Consider the following 20,065-nt stretch of genomic DNA (forward strand, 5'->3'; position numbering starts at 1 on the left):
GTGTCACCCCCTCTTCCCTGCCCAATGCCACTTCCTGAGGCTGGTGAGGATTTTCCTCTGACAACTCCTAGGCTGTTATGTCCTTGTTATTTTATAGGGACACAAGAGGGAGTGTGATGTTATGAAACATAACTCCAGCCCAGGAAATTGGGGATTTGGCTTTTGGCCCTGACTTCAGCCTTGATTTTTCAGTTGACCTTGGTGAAGTCATTAACTTTTTGTGACTTTAGTTCCTGAATTGTAAAGTAGAAAAATGTCTACCCTTCTAAACTCATAGGATCATTTTGAAGCATCCATAATACAACATACGAGAAGTTGTTTGAAAATTTTAAATATTTACACATCTAAAGTGTTACTTAAAATGCTATTTAAATTTAAAATAATATTTAAATTTAAAATATTATTTGCCCCTATAGTATGGTTTAGTGTGATGAAGAAAGCAGGGCCTGGAGATGGAAAGAGATCTAATTTTAGCTCCGATACCTGCTAATTGTGTGACCTTAGATAAACCCCTTGCTTTCTTCAAGTCTCATTTTCCTCTCAGGTAAAATAAATATAACAATGATTGTCTCATAGGGTGGTTGTAGATATGAAATGAAACTTTTGCAAAATGTTAGTTTTTATTTTTCTCTAATTAATATATACAGATTTTTTTTAATTTTTTTTTTTTCTTTTTTATTATTTGGTTGCCTAAAATATATATAGGTGTGATGTTGAGTATGTTTCATTTCTTTCCAGAAATACACACACACATACACACATATGTAACATATTTATAAAACTATTTTGCGCTTTGTGGGATTTTTAATTTAAGTATATATATTTACTTATTAAGATATAAATATATTATTATTTAAATGTGTATGTGTATGTGATGTGTTTTATCTATATTAATCTATCAATACACATCTATATATAATACATCTCACACTATATATATATATATATATATATATATATATATATATATACACCGAGGTGCCAAAAAACTATATACACATTTAAAGGGATGGTCAGCGTTGCTCAAGCAGTAGTTCAGTGTAATCAGAAGTATCTGGACGCTGACGGTAACAACTTTCAGCACCTCTTGTAATTGCAGAAGTCAAATGTGACTTGTATTCATCTTTTGTTATCGGTATATATTGAGTATTACAATTTTAATACAGTTCTTTCCTTTTTTAAAATGTGTATACATTTTTTGACACCCTCTGTATATATATTGCATGTATCAATTATTTAATTTTTGTTGCTCTTTTTGTTTTTTTCTTCCTTTTTATGCATGTATCAATTATCTATCTATCTATCTATCTATCTATCTATCTATCTATCTATATATATATATATATATATATATAATACAAGGACTCATAAAACAATTTTATAAATATATTCTTAGAAAATTATTAATGTAATGATTCATGGGTTACCTCTAGATCTTAGCAAAATGACTGACGTATAGCAGCCTTTTAGTAAATCTGCGCTGAAGTAATAAATTAGTGTTCTATAAGGGCCTCATTTGTTTATATTTAAAACACAAATATGATATTCATAATTCTCTATCTTAAATTCCTACCCAAATTGTCCACTCTAACCTAGTCCACCTCCTGTATTTAATAAATACCCTACTAATATAAATATTAACTTTCAGGTTCTTGAACATACTCTTAGTAATAGAAGTTAATATCAGTGGAATATGTTATTTATTCAATTAAGAATTCATGGTTAAGACCATCCACAAGGTGGATAACCCAGATTTCAATAATTTGTGGATGACCATATTCACACTAATGGAGGTGCTACCTAGCAAAACAAATATGCAAGATGGTAATGCAGGACCATAAAAAAAAAAAAATTCATGGTTACATTTTAACTCTTTCCCAAGGAACATGGAAAAAACCGGTCTTGTAAAATTGCTATATTATATGTTTCATTTGGTAGGGATGTCAATTTCTTGAATTAAAATTCATTGATGTTTTTCTTAGTTAATATCAACAGAAAATAATTTAGGTTTCTGATTACTAAGTCTCAAAATAATCTTTAAATGCCGATTCTAATGGCTTTTTTTTTTTTAATTTATTGGGGTGACAATTGTTAGTGAAATTACATAGATTTTAGGTGTACAATTCTGTATTACATCATCTATAAATATCTATAAATCCCATTGTGTGTTCACCACCCAGAGTCAGTTCTCCTTCCATCATATATTTGATCCCCGTTACCCTCATCTCCCACCCCCCTCCCCCATTACCCTCTGGTAACCACTAAACTATTGTCTGTGTCTATGAGTTTTTGTTTCTCATTTGTTTGTCTTGTTCTTTTGCTGTTTTTGGTTTATATACCACATATCAGTGAAATCATATGGTTCTCTGCTTTTCTGTCTGACTTATTTCGCTTAGCATTATACTCTCAAGATCCATCCATGTTGTCACAAATGTTCCTATATCATCTTTTCTTACCACTGAATAGTATTCCATTGTGTATATATACCACAACTTCTTTATCCATTCCTTTAAAATTAAACTTTTTTTTTCATGTTCCTCAAAAAATTAAGAATAGAATTACCATTTAACCTAGCAGTCCCTCTTCTGGGTTTCTACCCCAAAAATCTGAAAACATTTATCCGTAAAGGTATTTATACCCCTATGTTTATTGCAGCTTTATTCATGGTGGTCAAGTCACAACCTAAGTGTCCTTCAGTAGACGATTCAATAAAGAAGACATGGTACACATATACAGTGGAATATTACTCATCCATAAGAAAAGATGAAATACTGCCATTTGGGACAACATGATGGATCTTGAGCTTATCATCCTAAGTGAAATAAGTGAGAAAAAATCAAGAACCATGAGTTCACTCATATGTGGGATATAAAACTTAAAGCAATGAACGAACAATACAAACAAGCAAACAATTAAAAAATTATAGACACAGACAGTTTAGTGGTGACCAGAGGGCAAGGAGGGTGGGAAGGTGGAAGAAGAGGGGAAAAGGCAGTTAAATACATGGTGATGGAAGGAGAACTGGCTCTGGGTGGTGAACACACAATGCAATATATAGATGATGTATTGTAGAAATGTACACTTGAAACCTATATAATTTTACTAACCAATGTCCCCCCAATAAATTTGATAAAGATGAAAAAATAAAGTTTTTATTTTTGGATAATTGTGTGCTCACAGGTAGTTATAAGAAGCAATACAAAGAGATCCCTTGTACTCTTTACTCAGTTTCCCCCAATGGTATTGCAAAACTAGAACAGCATTACAACCAGAATATCGACATTGATAATCAATATACTATCAATCGACAATGATAGTCAATATTTCCATCACTGTAAAGATCCCTCAGGTTGCCCTCTTATAGCCACACCCCTACCTGCCCAGCTGCACTCTATCCTTAACCCACTATTCTCCATTTCTATAATTTTGTCATTTCAAGAATGTTATATAAATGAAATCATATAGTACCATGTCTCCCCAAAAATAAGACCTAGCCAGACAATCATCTCAAATGCATCTTTTGGAGCAAAAATTAATATAAGACCCAGTCTTATTTTACTATAATATAAGACTGGGTCTATATAATATAATATAATATAATATAATATAATATAATATAATATAATGTAATATATTACCGGGTCTTATATTATTTTTTGCTCCAAAAGACGCATTAGAGCTGGTTGTTCAGCTAGGTCTTATTTTCGGGGAAACAGGGTATGTAAACTTTTGGGATTGGCTTTTTTCACTCAGCTTAATTCTCTGGAGATTGTTGCATGTAGCAATAATTTGTACTTTTTGTCGATGCCTAATAGTCCATGGTATCGATGTACCATAATTTGGTTAACCGCTCACCTATCAAAAGACATCTGAATTGTTTCCAGTTTTTGGATATTATTAATAAGACTTCAATAAATATTTGTTCAGTTTTCTGTGTGAGCATAAATTTGAATAAATGCCCATGAGTGCAGTTGCTGAGTTGTATAGAAGTTGCATATTTAGCTAGCTGTATAATAGGTCTTTATGCTTTTTCAAAATTATTTAGCTATTATAGTTTGTCTCTCCATATAAACTCTTGCATAATATTGTCTCTATCTGTAAAAAACTTTGCTGGTATTTTGATAGGAATTGCATTATGCCTTTATATCAATTTAGGGAGATTTGACATCTTTACAGTATTGGGTCATTTGGTTCTTATACATTTTGTTTGATTTACACCTAAGTATTTCATTCTTTTTGAGCAATTGAAAATGGCATTGTATTTTTAATTTCAGTGTGTTTGTTTTCATTGCTACTATACAATTGATTTTTTTTTATGTTGATCATGTGTCTTGTATCTTAGCTGAGCTAATGTATTTTAGAAGCATTTTTGTAGAATCTTTGGAATTTTTTACATCAACAATTCTGTCATCTGTGAATTAGAACAGTTTTATTTCTTTTTTCTGAACTTTATCTCTTTTATTTCTTGTTTTATTTTATTTTTCTTGCCTATTCTCATGATCAGAATTTCCAGCACTATGTGAAATAAGAGTGATGACAATAGATATCCTTGCCTTGTTCCTTATTTTAGGAAGAAAGCGTTCTGCCTTTTACCACTAAATATAAGGTAAACTCTGAGTTTTTTGTAGATGCTCTTTATCAAGTTGGTGAAGTTCCCCCTCTATTCCTATTTTCTGAGAGTTTTTATCACGAATGGACATTAAATTTTGTCAATTGCTTTCTCTGTATCAATTGATATAATCATGTGATTGTTCTTCAGTTTATGAATATGATGAATTGAAATAATGATTTTCAAATATTGAACCAGACTTGTATCCCTGGAATGCACCCACTTTTCCAAGGAATTTATTTTTTAATATATTGCTGAATTGTATTTTCTAATGTTTTGTTGAAGATTTTTGCATCTATATTCATGAGAGATTATGGTCTATAGTTTTCTTTCTTTTTGTACTACCTTTGTCTGGTTTGGGATTCAGGGTTATAACCAGCTTCAGACAATGAATTAGGAAATGTTCTTTCCTCTTCTGTTTTCTGGAAGAGATTGTGTAGAATTGGTGTTAGTTCTTTTTTAAATGTTAGGTAGAATTCTTCAGTGAATCCATAATTGCTACTTCAATCATCAAATGTCACTTAGAAATTATGAGGGAAGCATAAGTCAATTATGTTTACACATATTTTTTTTCTTATTGTAGTCTTTTTTCCTGATATTCCAAAATTCCTTCTGTTATTGTTCCCTTTCTGTTTAGAGAATTCATTTTAGTCATTATTTTAGGATGTGTCCTGTGGTAATAAATTCTCTTAGTTTTCCTTCATCTGAGAGTATCTTGATTTCTTTACTCCTGAAGGATCTTTTCATTGGATATAGGAATCTGGGTTGACAGTTATTTTCTTTCAACACTTGAAAAATATTGTGCCACTTTCTTCTGGCCCCATGATTTCTGAAAAATCATTTGCCAGTATAGTTAGTTACTTTTCCCATATGTAAAGAAAAGGTGTCTTTTCTCTCTGGCTGCTTTCAGGATTTTCTCTGTCTTTAGTTTCTGGAAGTTTTTATATGGCTTGTCATGGATTTCTTTGAGTTAATCTTGTGCAGGAATCATTCATATCTTCTTGAATATGTAGGTTTATATCTTTTGCCAAATGTGGGGATTTTTCAGCCATTATTTCTTCAAGTATTTTTTAAGTTCAGTCTCTTTCTCCTCTCCTTCTGGGACTCTAATGGCACAAATGTTAGATCTTTTGGTATAGTTCCACTTTTCCCTGAGGCTCAATTTATTTATGTTTTTCTATTTCCTTTTTGCTGTTCAGAAGGAATTTATATTATTCTATATTCCAGTTCACTGATTCTTTTCTCTGTCTTCTCCATTCTATTTTGAGCCCATTCACTGAGGATTTTATCTGGGTAATTGCATTTTTTAGTCCTAAAATTTCATTAGGTTCTTTATTTCTTTGCTGAGGCTTTGTATTGTTTTTTTTTGTTGTTGTTGTTTTTTTGTTTTTTTAAATTTGCTTCAGTTGTGTTGGTAATTGCTCATTGGAACATTTTTATTATGGCTACTTTAAAATCTTTGTCAGATCGTTCTAATATCTGTCATCTTGGTGTTAGTATCTATTCATTGTCTTTTTACATTCAGTTTGAGATTCTTTCTGTTTCTTGGTATAATGAGCGCTTTTTTTAATTGAAAACTGGAAATTTTCATATTACGTTATGAGACTCTGGGTCTTTTCTCAAACCTTCTGTTTTAATTGGCTTTTTTTTTTTTTTTTTCCAGCAGAGGAAATTTCTGCCCATTATTGCCAGGTAGATGTAGAAACCCAGGTTTCCCACATGGTTTCCATTGGGGGAAAAATATCTATCTCTATCTCTCTATCTCTCTATACATACATAGAGATAGATATAGATGATATAGATGATATAGATATAGATGATAGATATAGATATAGATATAGATATAGATATAGATATAGATATAGATATAGATATAGATATAAATATAGATGACTCTGAAGATGTTTGGGGTTCCTCATTACTGCTGGGCAGTTCTGGTTCCCCATGTAGTCTCTAATGGCACTATGAGTGTCACTTGGCATCATTACCATGGGGTAGGGTGAAAATCTTCACTCTCCACTAGGCTTCACCTGGTGCCACCCTAACAGGGCAAAAGAGGAGTGCCTCATTACTGCTGGGGGGGAGAGGAACTCCAGACTCACCATAGTCACACTGACACCACGGGAAGGGGGATGTCGGGGCTCTTACAGGCCAATGGGGATGAAAGCCCTGGCTCCCTACTTGGCCTTCTCTGACACCACCCTGGCGGAGGGATTAGTGTGCCTTCTTACAACTGCTTGAGGGTATAAACCTAGGCTTCCCACTCAGACTTTGCTGGTGTGGGTAAGAGTGGGGTATCCATTTTTCTGTGCCGTTTGGTTGGTGTGGAGCAGTTATCTCTAAAAGTTTTCTGTTTTGCTAGACTGCCACTTTCTTCATCCTTTGGTTAGATGGAGAGAAGGCTTTTGTTGAGGCTTGGTGGTATGTTCCCACTGGCCTTTCTGGGTTGTTGGTTTCTTCAGCCCCAAGTCTGGTATATATAAAATAAAAAGAGAACCCAGAGAAATTAACTACCACATTGTTTCTCAGGCCCCAAGATCTCTAGGCAGTCTGCCTACTTCTCTCTACCTTTCAGTCTTATGTTTGTTTTATATATAATGCCCACAGTTTTGAGTCACCTTAGTAAAAAACATGACTATTCAATCTTCCCAGAAGAGAAGATCCCATGTATTTTTTTTTTCTAAAATAAAAGTACCATGTAAATATTCAAAGATATAACTTACTAACCTATGTATCCTTTTCACTTAGTTTTCCCTTAACCCAAAGTATTCCTAAAGTGATTAAGATGGAGATTCACAGGTCTCAAATATATTCTTAGGATGTTAATAAATCTCACAAGTGAAAGGGCAGATAAGTCTAGAAAAGGCTGTGCTAAACAGTTTCCCTTACTGCTGATTTTTTTAGGGCCTTAAATATGTCAGTGTGTATTCCAACTTTCTGAGGTAACACATTCTTGAACAGGAGACCAAATTGATAGATTTATTATTTTAGAGGAACAGGCAGGTAGTGGTATGCAGAGTAATACAGATAACCAAGTAAAGTATAATTTTTAAAAATTGCATTAAGATTAAAGTAATATTTTCACCCTACTCACCAGTAGTAAGGAGTATATATTAAAATGCATGAAAGAAAGTAGAGACTTTAAGTCACTTTGTGGGAAGATTCTTTTGTTAGATTTGTAATTTACCACTCTTGGTTACATTCCCTGATCCCAACCCTATCTTTGGAGTATCTTGTTAGTTTTCACAGATTTATAACACACTTTCTGGGCTCTAACTCCTAGACTCCTTAATGAACTCTACATATACTTAATGAAATGGAGAAGTTGAGGGAGTAATATGATGACTGGATGGAAATGAAAGACACATTTGCAGATCACACTACATTGGGTTTTAAAAAAAGAAAGAAAACAGTGGAATGCAATAGTAACCTTGTAGAGAGGCACTATTTTCAGCCTTCTGATAAACTGGTCAGTCTGAGCTTTGGCTGCAGTAAAGACGTGATTAGTAAACAAGACTGGTCAGAAGTAATCCAATGTATTATGTATTTTAAAAGTAATTTCTTGCAGTGATATGTTTGAATAGCTGGGCAAAAAAAAATAATGTGTTTTCTTTCCTTTGGTACAAGTTGAAGGAGAGGTGAAGAACGCATAAAGTGGAGGAGGAGAAAGAGGACCCCCTAAGGAAGGATGTGGTGAGATGGTGTAACCAAAGAAATTCCATGTGGAGATGACAAATTCTACATTGTCACTGTCCACAAGAGCACCCATTTGTCTGGGCCAATGATTACACGTTTGTGTTGGAGCGCTATATGTGCCTCTTTTCTAAGTTCAAAAAACATTTTGAAAGTAAAAGAGGACTGTTCGTTCCTTCCCTTAAATTACAGTGTTCATGTGGCTTATGAACCCACTTGTAAGTATGTTTTCCATACCATCTGGCTCCTGTTCTTGCTCTTGCCTAAAATCACAGGGAGAGGGCTTGGAAGCCAGCCTCCGGGCATTTAGTTAGCTTGTAGCCATCGTGTAGGAGCATTCAAATTTCCTAAAGCTGTCCTCTTTAAATGGATCTTCGTGGTTAGGAAGAAATATTCCAAAATGTCTTAATGCAAACCCTTGCTATTTTTAAATGTTTGTGGACAATTTCAAACATATAGAAAATACAGAGTGTAGTACAATGAAATTCCATGTACCGCTCGATTGACCAGTTTCAACAATGAACAACTTTTAACCGATCTTATTTCTTCTATACCTCAGTCAACTTCTGTTCCCACCCAGGATATTCTGAAGCTTATCCCAGGCATCATATCATTTCATTTATAAATTGTTCACTGTGTATTGCTAAGAGATAAAGACTTTAAAAAAATAACTGCAATACCATTATCATACCTCAAAATAACAACAATTTATTAATTTCGTGAATCATCCAGTCAATATTAAATTTTCCCAATTGTCTTATATTATATTTTTGTCTTATATTATATTTGTTTGAATCAGGATCCTAATACTACTCATAAACCTCTTTGAGCCTCATTTAATCCATAGGTTCTCTTTCTCTCTTCTCTTACTCTATGTAGTTTTAAAAATGGGTGATTTGTCTGATTTTGCTGATTGCATCTTTGTGGCATTGTCTAATATGTTTTTATGAATTGGTGGTTAGATCTAGACTCTTAAGTCTTTGTCAGGTTCAGATTTGACTTTTTGGTCAAAACTATTTCATTTGTGGTTTTGTGTACTTTCATCAAGAGATACATGATATCTGGCTGTCCCTCTTTTGTAATGTTAGCATAGATCGCTGACCATTGTTTAGATCTATGAATTCACTGGGGTTGAGAAATGGTGATATATTTATTTCATTTACTTTTAACCTCCCTTTAGCAAGAGAATGACTTATGTCCTGCTTTTCCTTTTCCTAACAAGAATCAAGGCCCTATTCATACTTCCTTAGTCACAAAGGAATTCTCAGGATTTCACAAATGTTCAAATACAGCTTCAAATTAATGTTAATATATTTTTACTAGCAAGTTTCTTGACACTTCTACATGGGTTTAGAATTAATGTCATGTGTTCCTAGAATATAAGGACCAAAGCAATATATATTTCTTCTTAATGTGGTGAATTAATATTTTTGTGTCATAAGGAAAGTTCATGAACTAATCAACTCAATGTCTAGTAAGCACCAAAACAACTTACAGGTTGTTGGCGAGTTAGTTTGCATTTTTAAAAAAGTATGAGTTAGCAAGATCCTCTCAAAATTAAATATGCGGAAAACCCTAAGAGCTAGAAATTCCACTTCTAGGAAATGTATTCCATAAATAATTTCCATAGATTTCTAAGGAGAAAGGAGCGAATTATTCATTAAAGTACTATTTATAATAAAAAATTGTGGAGAAAAACTCCTTGATTTCTTTTATCAGAAGAGTGATTAAATAGTTTTATGTTCATATGATGAACTACTATGCAATTTTGACAAAGTATTAAGTAGATCTCTGTACTAATATAGAGTTCACCATCTGTGAACTCAGCTTTTGTGTCCAGGTGGGAAATGGAATTCTATTACTATGAACCATATACAATTCTATAATTTAAAAAAATGAGAATGTATTATTTTAAAAGTAAAAATAAAATCGAATAAAGTAACCTACAGCTTTAGATATGGGGAAAAGTATTTGATGTGGGTTCAATATTTCTGTAAGGACATTTAATTCATATGCAGGATCTTGTGGTTGGCAATTGTTAAATCATGAGGGACAGTCTCACTTTTAATTCTGTAGGTAATTTACCAATGACAATGGGCAGCAATTATTAACTTTAGCTCCTTGAATCAATCAAAAGAACTCAGGACACTGGATTAGGGTACAATATTATGTAAGTGGTAGAGGGACCCATGATTCTAGCTGAAGAATGATCAGAGATGAGATGGGGAGATTTAAGCTAGACTTTGATATATCGGGATAGATGGGACAGGTAAGATGGGCATTCCAGGCAAAGATAACAAAGATGTAAAGGTGTGCTCAGGCAAAGATGTGCAGACTATTTTGATTGTCATGATGGGTTCACGTAGAGGGGAAATCCAGGTGTGGTTAGAAAGATACATCTGAACCTCGAAGTCTGGTTTTGGGATGTGGACTTTATTCAGCAGTCAATGAAAAATCACTGAAAACTTACAGGGTTGACCAGTGGAGGAGAGACTCTTGTAACTGTACAGAGTCAGGGAAGAGTAATTGCTAATCATATTTTACAAGACTACAAGGCTGAAATCATCCTTGAGGCCAGGTTTGAGCAAGAAATGACAATAACCTTTTGTACTCTCAACTGAGCTTACACTTGCCTGCCAAGGGAAAACAGTGAGAAAAAAGCTGTCGCCTTTTGCCTGTTGCTTATTGCACTAATTGGCTATTTTAATGAAGCTCTGTTCTGTCTCTCATCACCTCTAGTCTTTGTAAATTTTTCCACTGGAGCTAGGAGAGATATCAGCTGACCACTTTATTCATCAGAGTGACAATGTTAGCTTTCCACCTTCCTGATGAAATTCTCCAGTTGGCTGTGAAAATAGCAGGAAGCCAGCTATATTTAGTAAAGGAAAGCAAGAAGTCTAAGCAGTGTGCAGAGAAGGGGAAAAATAGAATCACTAAGTCTTATGATTAGCGCAACCAACTGTACTGCTTACAATTTTCCATATTTTGTAACTGGCAAAGTAGAGTGTTTTGTTTTTAAACCAAAGTAAAGCTTCCTTCACTGTTATGTCTAAATAAAGTATTTAATTCGTTCAAGGAGCAGGATATTTTTAGATATCAAAAGGATGATAGAATAATGTACCTTGTGTTACCAACCAGCCACTACATATAATCATGCTCATATTTAGTACTTCTTTTTGATTAAAAACACTTCAAATCTAAGAACTGGTGTAATTAGTATTTGCAGTCAATTTCATATAAGGCTTCTATTCTCCCATAATTCTGTATCAAATTTTCTCAATTTTTATGAGTTCAAGCAACTTCACTTGAGTTAAAAGTTTTAGATTGTGTTCGTAAGATTTGAGACTGGGAATATAAAATTTTTCATAATTAGGGCCGGCCCGGTGGCTCAGGCAGTTAGAGCTCTGTGCTCCTAACTCCAAAGACTGCTGGTTCGATTTCCACATGGGCCAGTGGACTCTCAACCACAAGGTTGCCAGTTCAATTCCTCGAGTCCCGCAAGGGATGGTGGGCAGTGCCCCCTGCAACTAAAGATTGAACATGGCACCTTAAGCTGAGCTGCCACTGAGCTCCCAAATGGCTTAGTTGGTTGGAGCGCGTCATCTCAACCACAAGGTTGCTGGTTCGACTCCCGCAAGGGATGGTGGGCTGCGCCCCCTGCAACTAGCAATGGCAACTGGACCTGGAGCTGAGCTGCGCCCTCCGCAACTAAGACTGAAAGGACAACAACTTGAAGCTGAACTAAGATTGAAAGGACAACGACTTGATTTTGGGGGAAAAAAAGTCCTGGAAGTACACACTGTTCCCCAATAAAGTCCTGTTCTCCTTCCCCAGTAATAATAAAAACAAAAGCAATATACAAAAAATTATTTAAAAAAATTTTTTTTCATAATTAGAGTTTCAGATCTTTAGCACCTCCAGTGTAATTTTCATCATCACTGTGATACTTCCTGAAAGACATGTATTCTTTGCTTAAACCTGGAGGAATTTGCTAATTTATCCAATCAGTTCTACTCTAATGGAAAAGTGCTTCCTTCTATTGAGCTGAAATCTTTCTTCTAACTTCCACTTATAAGGGCTGCCCTCTACATAAAAATAGACAATGTCTGTTGCTAATATATATTACCTATTCAAATTTTTTTAAGTCACTGCCACTGTTCTTATGGTCTGTCTTCTCTTTTACAAAGAAAATGACCTCATTATCTTCATTCTTCCTCATGCAATTGGCTTTCCAGCCAATCAAGGTATAATCTGACCAGAGTGTATGGTGAATGGGCTAAGATAATTCCTAGCCTGTTAATACATATCTCATTTTTGGTTCATATTGAACTTATTCTCAACTCATCTTCCTAGATTTTAAATTAAAAGGCACAGTTGTGGTATAACTGTGTGTTCAGTTAGAGGACCATCTTCCCGATATCCTTTTGGGACATCTTTTTTGTGAATATCAGACCTGTTGCCCAGAGCACTTGGTTATTCTTTCAGTATGGACTCACATTAGGCATACTGGTAGACCTTCAAAGATTCAATGTTTCTTCTTCATCTGTGTATTCTGAATCTCCAAAGTAGATAACTAAATTAAAAAAGAAATTAAAATATGTTTACTCCAAGGACAACAAATTGTTAATTGCTTAGTTAATTAGTTTGTCTAGCTATTAATATTTTATATTTTGCTGTTAATATTTTTAAGGATGTACTAGAGTGATTTTACATACATATACATTATATTTAATTACAAATTATCCTCTCTAGCACTGGGTTTGTTATTTTTCTAAATCATTTCCTCTTTGGTGGGCTGCTATGGTTGTCAACTTCAGGAAGTCCACTGAAAGCTTGATCAAAGGAGGATAAATTGAAAAATTAATAACGCCTAACCACTAGTCCCATTGTCCTTATTGCTGTTGTCAAGCCTCCAGATGTCACAAGGGGACAATTATTAATAGAAAATCATCTTCCTGGGTAATACAAACACAACTTTTTTCTTTAAGACATTTCTACTTTTAAAAAATTCTAGCACAAAGTAAGAGCAAAATTTGGCAGAAGCAATTGGAATAAATCTTGAACATCTTCTTAGAATAGAATTAAATTATATTTGCGCACCATTGGAAATGCTAGTGTTCATTTTAATATGTAACCCTCTCACTTCCTTTGTAGCATCGGTGTTTACATAATTATAACTGGGTGTTTTGAGGTATCCATCAGGAAAGACTTGTGTCATATTTTAACATGTGTCTAAGCCCAAGTCCTAAATACACAACTACTATATTTAAAAAGGGAGGGAATGTGTGGATCCTAAATGGATGCCAGAGTGGCATCCACAGACTATAAAGTATATAATTCTCCAATCTGTAAACAACGGAAGTCATCAGAATTTTTAGACATCTCATTGCTCTATTATGTCCTAGGTCTAGCCATGGGTTGGGTTCATAGTGAACCCAGCATACTCAGTAACCCTTTAACTAACTTCTAGCAAGGGCTTATTCTGGTTTACAGATTTTGCTAGTCCTTTTCTACTAGGGCAAGTGGGGAGAGCCGTTGGTGTCAAGTATAGATTTCACTCTTGAAAGCTCTCCCTCATCATCTTTACCCTCAGCATTCTTTCTGTCTTTTGTACAAGGAGCCACGCATTGTTCCATTAGCCATACATTCCTCTGTGCGATCCCTTATGTTGTCTCACCATATTAACTCATTTTGCTAATGAAGTTTACATGTATTTGTCTTCATTACCCAAGCAGATAATTTCTTGAGCACCTTAACTCTTAATCCTTCCCAGTTTTTAGTTTAGGTATTTAGTGAATAATTATTAATTTTACTCTTTCTGGCATTATTTAGACCAGCTTTATTTTACCATCTGTTTTATTATTGTTATTTCATAAAGTGCTTTCATAAAAATGTATTTTGGGTATAATCCAGTATCATATTCTTTCTTCGGGAAGTAATGTTGTTAGATCTCTAAGTATAACAATATAGGGTTTTGTAATCTTAAGAACCTGTTTTTCATTGTTTTTCTACATCTGTTTGGAATACCGCTTCCTGATTTATGAGGGCAAAGCAAGTAAAGAGTACTTGTTTTCATAAGACGTTTTCACTCTAAGTGGCACTTCTCAAAAACACCATGATTCTATGATTTGAGGTTCTCATGTTTATTTTAAGTTACTGTTTGGGAAAAGTTCCATATTACAGTAATGAAAACTAAGTCTTCAAGATAAGTTTTGACCATTGTTGGAGGCATTAATTCAAAGTTGCAAATCATTTCCTCTTTCCCTACTCCCCATTCTATTTTACTTCATCTTTTTCTTTACATGTTATAAAAAAAACATTTTTTAAATAGCTGGATGAGAACTTTTTGTTGTTTTGTTATTAATAAAAGTATTTACTTTGCATTTTATACAGAACAACCTGATGTCTGCATCATGACAAGTTACCCAGAGGTTTGTAGATAGTGTGTCCATCTCAGCAGCTTGGTTCTGGGGGTTAGGGATCCACACACACAGGCAGGAGTTGTGAGGGAGGAAGGGGGCACAGCAGGAGTGTATTTCAATCCTTTCTTAGAGAAAAGACAGTAGAGTATTCTGAGTCACTGAAAACCTGTGCAGATTAGGCATCTAAAACAAACACTGTACTGTGAGCTCTTAGGGAAGGGGCCAGGTAAGGAGCTTGATGAATAAAGGGATATTTTCTTGTGGCAGGAGATTGAGGAGAGAGGGTTACTATTTTTAATGCCCTCAGCCCCAGGACCTAATATTCAAAGGAAACTGGTCCAATCTTAAATCACTTCCCTGCTCGGAAAGAGGTACTAGTATCTCTGGGACTAGACCATGAAGATATCATATTGGTTATTCCCAAGTCAATTCTGTGGCCCACAGCATACTAAAATGAAGGGGGCAAAGGTCAGAGGATAGTGGCTTGTGTTCTGTGGAAGTACCATGTTTCCTTGAATAAGACCTAGCTGGACAATCAGCTCTAATGCATCTTTTGGAGCCAAAATTAATATGAGACCCCGCCTTATGTTATATAAGACCTGGTCTTATATTATACTAAAATAAGACCGGGTATTATATTATATTATGTTATATTATGTACCCGGTTTTATAGTAAAATAAGACCAGGTCTTATATTAATTTTTGCTCCAAAAGACACATTAGAGCTGATGGTCCGACTAGGTCTTATTTTCGGGGAAACACAATAATAAAGCTTAGTTCACGTTAAGCACTGATAAAGCCAAGTGCCTGGGAAAGCCCACACATCAGACAGTGGTATATACAACCTGCTGAAAGAGGTCTCTAGTAGGCAACAGAGCATCCTCAGCTTGAGACACAGCGAGTATAGAAAATCATAAAGGAGGTATTAAAGTAGGGAATAGAACACTGCCGTATCTTAATTTTCATGGGATAATTTAAAACAGAGAAATAAAAATCAAACACTGGTGCCAGTAACAACAAATGCCATGTCCCTTATGGTCATCTGGTAGCATAAAAACAAACAAAAAAATGCCAAACCATGTCCAGCTAACCAATAGGTCTTACTAAAAGGGTCTCCACATGGGAGAGGTTAAAGGGGCTTGGTGCAGCTGACAATCCAACGTGATTCCTATAGAAAGAGAAGGGACAGATTCTTGGTTTGCTGGCATATTAAGGACTGGGCAGAATGGAACCAAAAGCTCCAAAGTGACTGCAGATTTTCTGCAATCAGCTTTGACCTAGGAAAAGAGGAGCCAGATTCTGACTCTAGAGATGCTGGGTGGGAGGGGGTGGGGGTGTGCAGTTCTAACACACACCACATGCATTAGTCCCGGTCTTCCTACAGTTGATGGGCAACTTATACCAGGGAGGGGAAAGGAGCTGGTTAGGGAAGAAAAGGTCACTTTTTTTTTTTTTTTTATCTTTTAAAGACTTAATTTATATTTTAACCTCAAACTTATTATCAGTGCCTCAGATATACTTCAATCTTAAGTCTTTAAAAGCCCCCTGAAATAAAAGTATACTTTTTTTTAAAGCTCCTTCACTTTTTAGTAGTTTCCCCAGTCTCCATCCAGTTTTACCTTGACTTCGAGTCCACAAACTTCACCCGACCTTCCATGCTCATGGACTTGGGCCTCTCTAGAAGGAAGCGTAAGGCTCGGCTCCAGATGAGCTGTGCCGGTACAACCCACGCTCATGACACCCAAACAGGACTGTGTAGTCACTCATCTCCGCTGCGCGGTAGGGCTAGAGGCGCACACCACTGTGCGCATCTACACTGGGCCAAGGATTCTGGCCCTGCCCTGCTCTAAGAGGACACTGGGCACAATCTTGTACAGCTGAGCAACCAGCGTAAAATAGGGTCATGGCGCAAGTGTTTCAGAGCAAACTCTCACTGGCAGGTATATCGTGGGTCCGTCTTCCTGAGCACTGCATGGCCATAGCCTGGAACAAGCCATCCTGAATTGAGTGTGTTCCAGATGCAGCCTCATAGCTTCTCATCTGACACATCTTTCCAACTTCCTTCTGTAGTTGTGTCAGCCAAACAAGTACTTCCTGATTTGCCAGTCCATGTAGGGGTCCTGCCAGCCCATTCATGGCTGCTGCAAAAGACAGGTACAGGGCTGAAAGGGCACTGCCCACCAAGTGGCTGGCTTGGGCACTTACACTGCTTCCTTCCTGGTCACTGTGGATGGTGAGGTACCAGTGCATGAGCTCAGTAAATGGAGCATCGGTATAGCCTAGCATGTTAGTGAAATTGTGGGACCAGTCCAGCTTAGAATCAATGGCCCCAATACTGCTGCCCTCCCAGTAGAGATTCCAGTTGATCTTTGCCACAAGGCAAGGTAGCTTTGTGATCAGATCCATACAGTCTTCATAAGTCAACTCCCAGTACTTGGTTCAGTTGATACCGTCTGCATATGCTGAGGCAAATTTATTTTCACTGTTGAGGGCTGTAATGGCTGCATTGAGCTGAGACATGGGGTGTAGATTGGTGGGAAAGATGTCCAGTACAGTGAACACATGGGAAGGCAGAGCTGCCCTCTTTGCCCACTCTTTTGAGAGCCAAGATACCTGTTTCTCTATTGGGACATCTCCAGTTACCAGCAGCCAAAAGAAGCCCTCCGGCAGGGGTTCTTCCCCACCCTTAGCCTTGGACAGCAGTTTCCGGCATTCAGGGATATTATAACCTTGGAAACGGATGCCCTCCTCAGGATCAAGAACTGATGTTTTGTATACCAATCCCTTCATGCCTCTCATGACTCCATACATCACATCCACAGTGATTTGGTCCACCATCGTCTTGCCATGTTGCTGCCTGAAGGTCTTAACTCTGGCAGGCTCCTTAGCTATCAGGTCAGCCAATACATCTTTCAAATTCGTGGATGTAAGCCCTGGCATACCAGGAAGGAAGAACAAGACAGAAAGCATTTTTGGCGCCGAAAAGCCAGGCAGCCACAGTGAGTAAAGCCATGGCAGGCAAACTCTGGGACCTGGTGGGGAGGGGAGGAGGGGAGAGAGCTGTGGCAGGAAGCAGAGGCGGAGCCTACGGGTGGACAAGATTGAAAGTAGATGAGAACTTGCACAGTACCTGAATCTCAGCTCTGGGCCAAGTGCTGCACGTAGTAGAAGAAAAACTTCATGAGCAGCCACAGCATTGAGTCATAACACAACCAAAAAGACAAGATTCCTAGGTACATTAAAATTATCGAATGAAATAAGGGCATAAAATTATAGAACATAACTAAATGCACAGTGAGTAATACATAAGTATTGTATTTTTGTTCATGTAACTTTTTTCTCCAAATTTCTCAAAGGAATTCAAAGTGTGAACAATAAGAGCTAACGCTTATTAACACTTACCATGTACCGTGTGCTGAACAGAGAGCTCTGGGTGCATTTATTTAATCCCCCAAAACAATCTTTCTAGGTACGTACTATTATCATCTCTGTCTTAAAGGGGAGAACACTAAAGCCTGTGGAGGCTGAATCACTTGTCCAGCATCATATGGTTCTTAAGGCAAAGTGCCCAAGTTTGACCCATTTCTGACTCTGACCCAAACTCATAATTGTTCTCAGACTCTACCTTTTGTTCTTCAAACTGCAGGTCACAGCCCACTAGTGGGTCAGGGGAACCATTTAGTGGGTCACAACTTAATTTTAAGAAATAAAATAAAATAGAAATTAGAGTATAGCCCACATAATATTATTTTATGAAACTTCTGTGCATGTTTGTTTGTGAAGTGGACTGGGTCGTGAGGTGAAACATAACGCTTACTATGTGTTAGAGGCAAAAAAGTTTGAAAAGTACTGCCTTACTGTGCTGCTTCTCATAGACTTCCTAATCAGGCCTATGGAGAAGATAGAAATAGAGACCGATTTTTTTAATTGGTGGATGAGGAGGTTGAGGACCACAAGTAAGTCAGGACTACTTAAAACGAGAAATATCTGGAACTGGGAATTCAGTTTGGCTTCAATGAGTGACAGCAATGCAACCTATCATACTAGATACTGTGGTGAATGTAAAGATATTAATGACACGCTCCCTCTCCCACCCAAGCTTCCAGTTGAGAGAATAGGTAACATGAGCAGGGAGAGAGATGCTGGGTAAGAGAGAAATCCTTAAGTATCACGGAGAGGCCGGGTAGGTGGCACTTGAGTGACTTACATTTTTATGATTTTTAGAGAGATTTAGAGAATGCTTTTATTTCAGATTACCTTCCTGCCTGATTTCTGTGGTGCCTGAACTACTGGCAAGACTTAATTCCTGTGGGGAAGATGGTTTCTTTTTGGGGGGAGGTTTTCTTTTAAAATACAAATGATTTTTGGAGGAGAAATAAACATCAGTTTTGTAGATTAGTTTTTCATATGCAAGAATTATCCCAGATTAGCAGGTTTTATTTGACAGCTAGGGGGTGAGATCCCAAATGCCTAGGATTTTATTGGGTGTAGGAATAAGAATGAGTTTTGAATGAAGTGTTGCAGGGTACCAGTTATCCAGGCAAAATAAGAGAAGACAGAAGCTAATAATGCAGGCCAATTGTACAGTTTTGCTTAGGAATGACACAGGCTAGAGTGGTACACCCAAAAGTCTAAAAAATAGGCAAAGGGGGAGTAGAATTGGAACTCTCCCAAAAGAACGTTCAGGTGGCTGTCACTGCTTTCCCATTGGTTCCTGCTCCTCTCTGCTGTTCTGTCTATGTCTTAGACCATGCATTCTCAGCTGAGGTGATATTGCCCCCAAGGAAGGGATTGGTTCTTGGGGGGGGTGTGAATTAAAAAAAAAATCATACTTTTTTATGTATATATATATATATATATATATATATATATATGTATAAAGTATATATATGTATATATATATATACACATACATACACACAGATCAGGTATACATATATACATATATACACATATATACATATATACATATACATATATATATACATATACATATATATATATATATATATATATATATATATATATATATATACACACATGTTAAGCAAGTATATGGTATATCCATGGCTTTAACATTTCATGGGAGGGAGTTAGGAAAAAATATGTCCAAAATGTCTCCTTGGGGGAGGCAATAATAAAAGGAAGGTTGAGAAGCACTGGTGTAAACTAGGGTAATTAGGAAAGCAAAGACCTGAGACAGTATGGGTGGTCAGAGGTTGTGAATTAAAAGGACAGATTTACTATGTATAGAAAAAAAATGAGAAGAGACATAAAGAAAAGTGGGAGTAAGTCAATGGACTTCAGGGAAAACAGTCAGGAGAGTGTGGCAAGAAAGACC

The 20,065-nt window shown here is 36.2% G+C and overlaps 1 pseudogene; it reads right to left on the minus strand.

The window, feature by feature from the left end:
* Positions 1-16,339: 16,339 nt before the first annotated feature.
* On the minus strand, positions 16,340-17,737 carry LOC109447183 (citrate synthase, mitochondrial; annotated as a pseudogene).
* Positions 17,738-20,065: the final 2,328 nt, after the last annotated feature.

Source organism: Rhinolophus sinicus, linkage group LG02 (genome assembly GCF_036562045.2).
Source record: "Rhinolophus sinicus isolate RSC01 linkage group LG02, ASM3656204v1, whole genome shotgun sequence".
Classification (NCBI taxonomy): domain Eukaryota; kingdom Metazoa; phylum Chordata; class Mammalia; order Chiroptera; family Rhinolophidae; genus Rhinolophus; species Rhinolophus sinicus.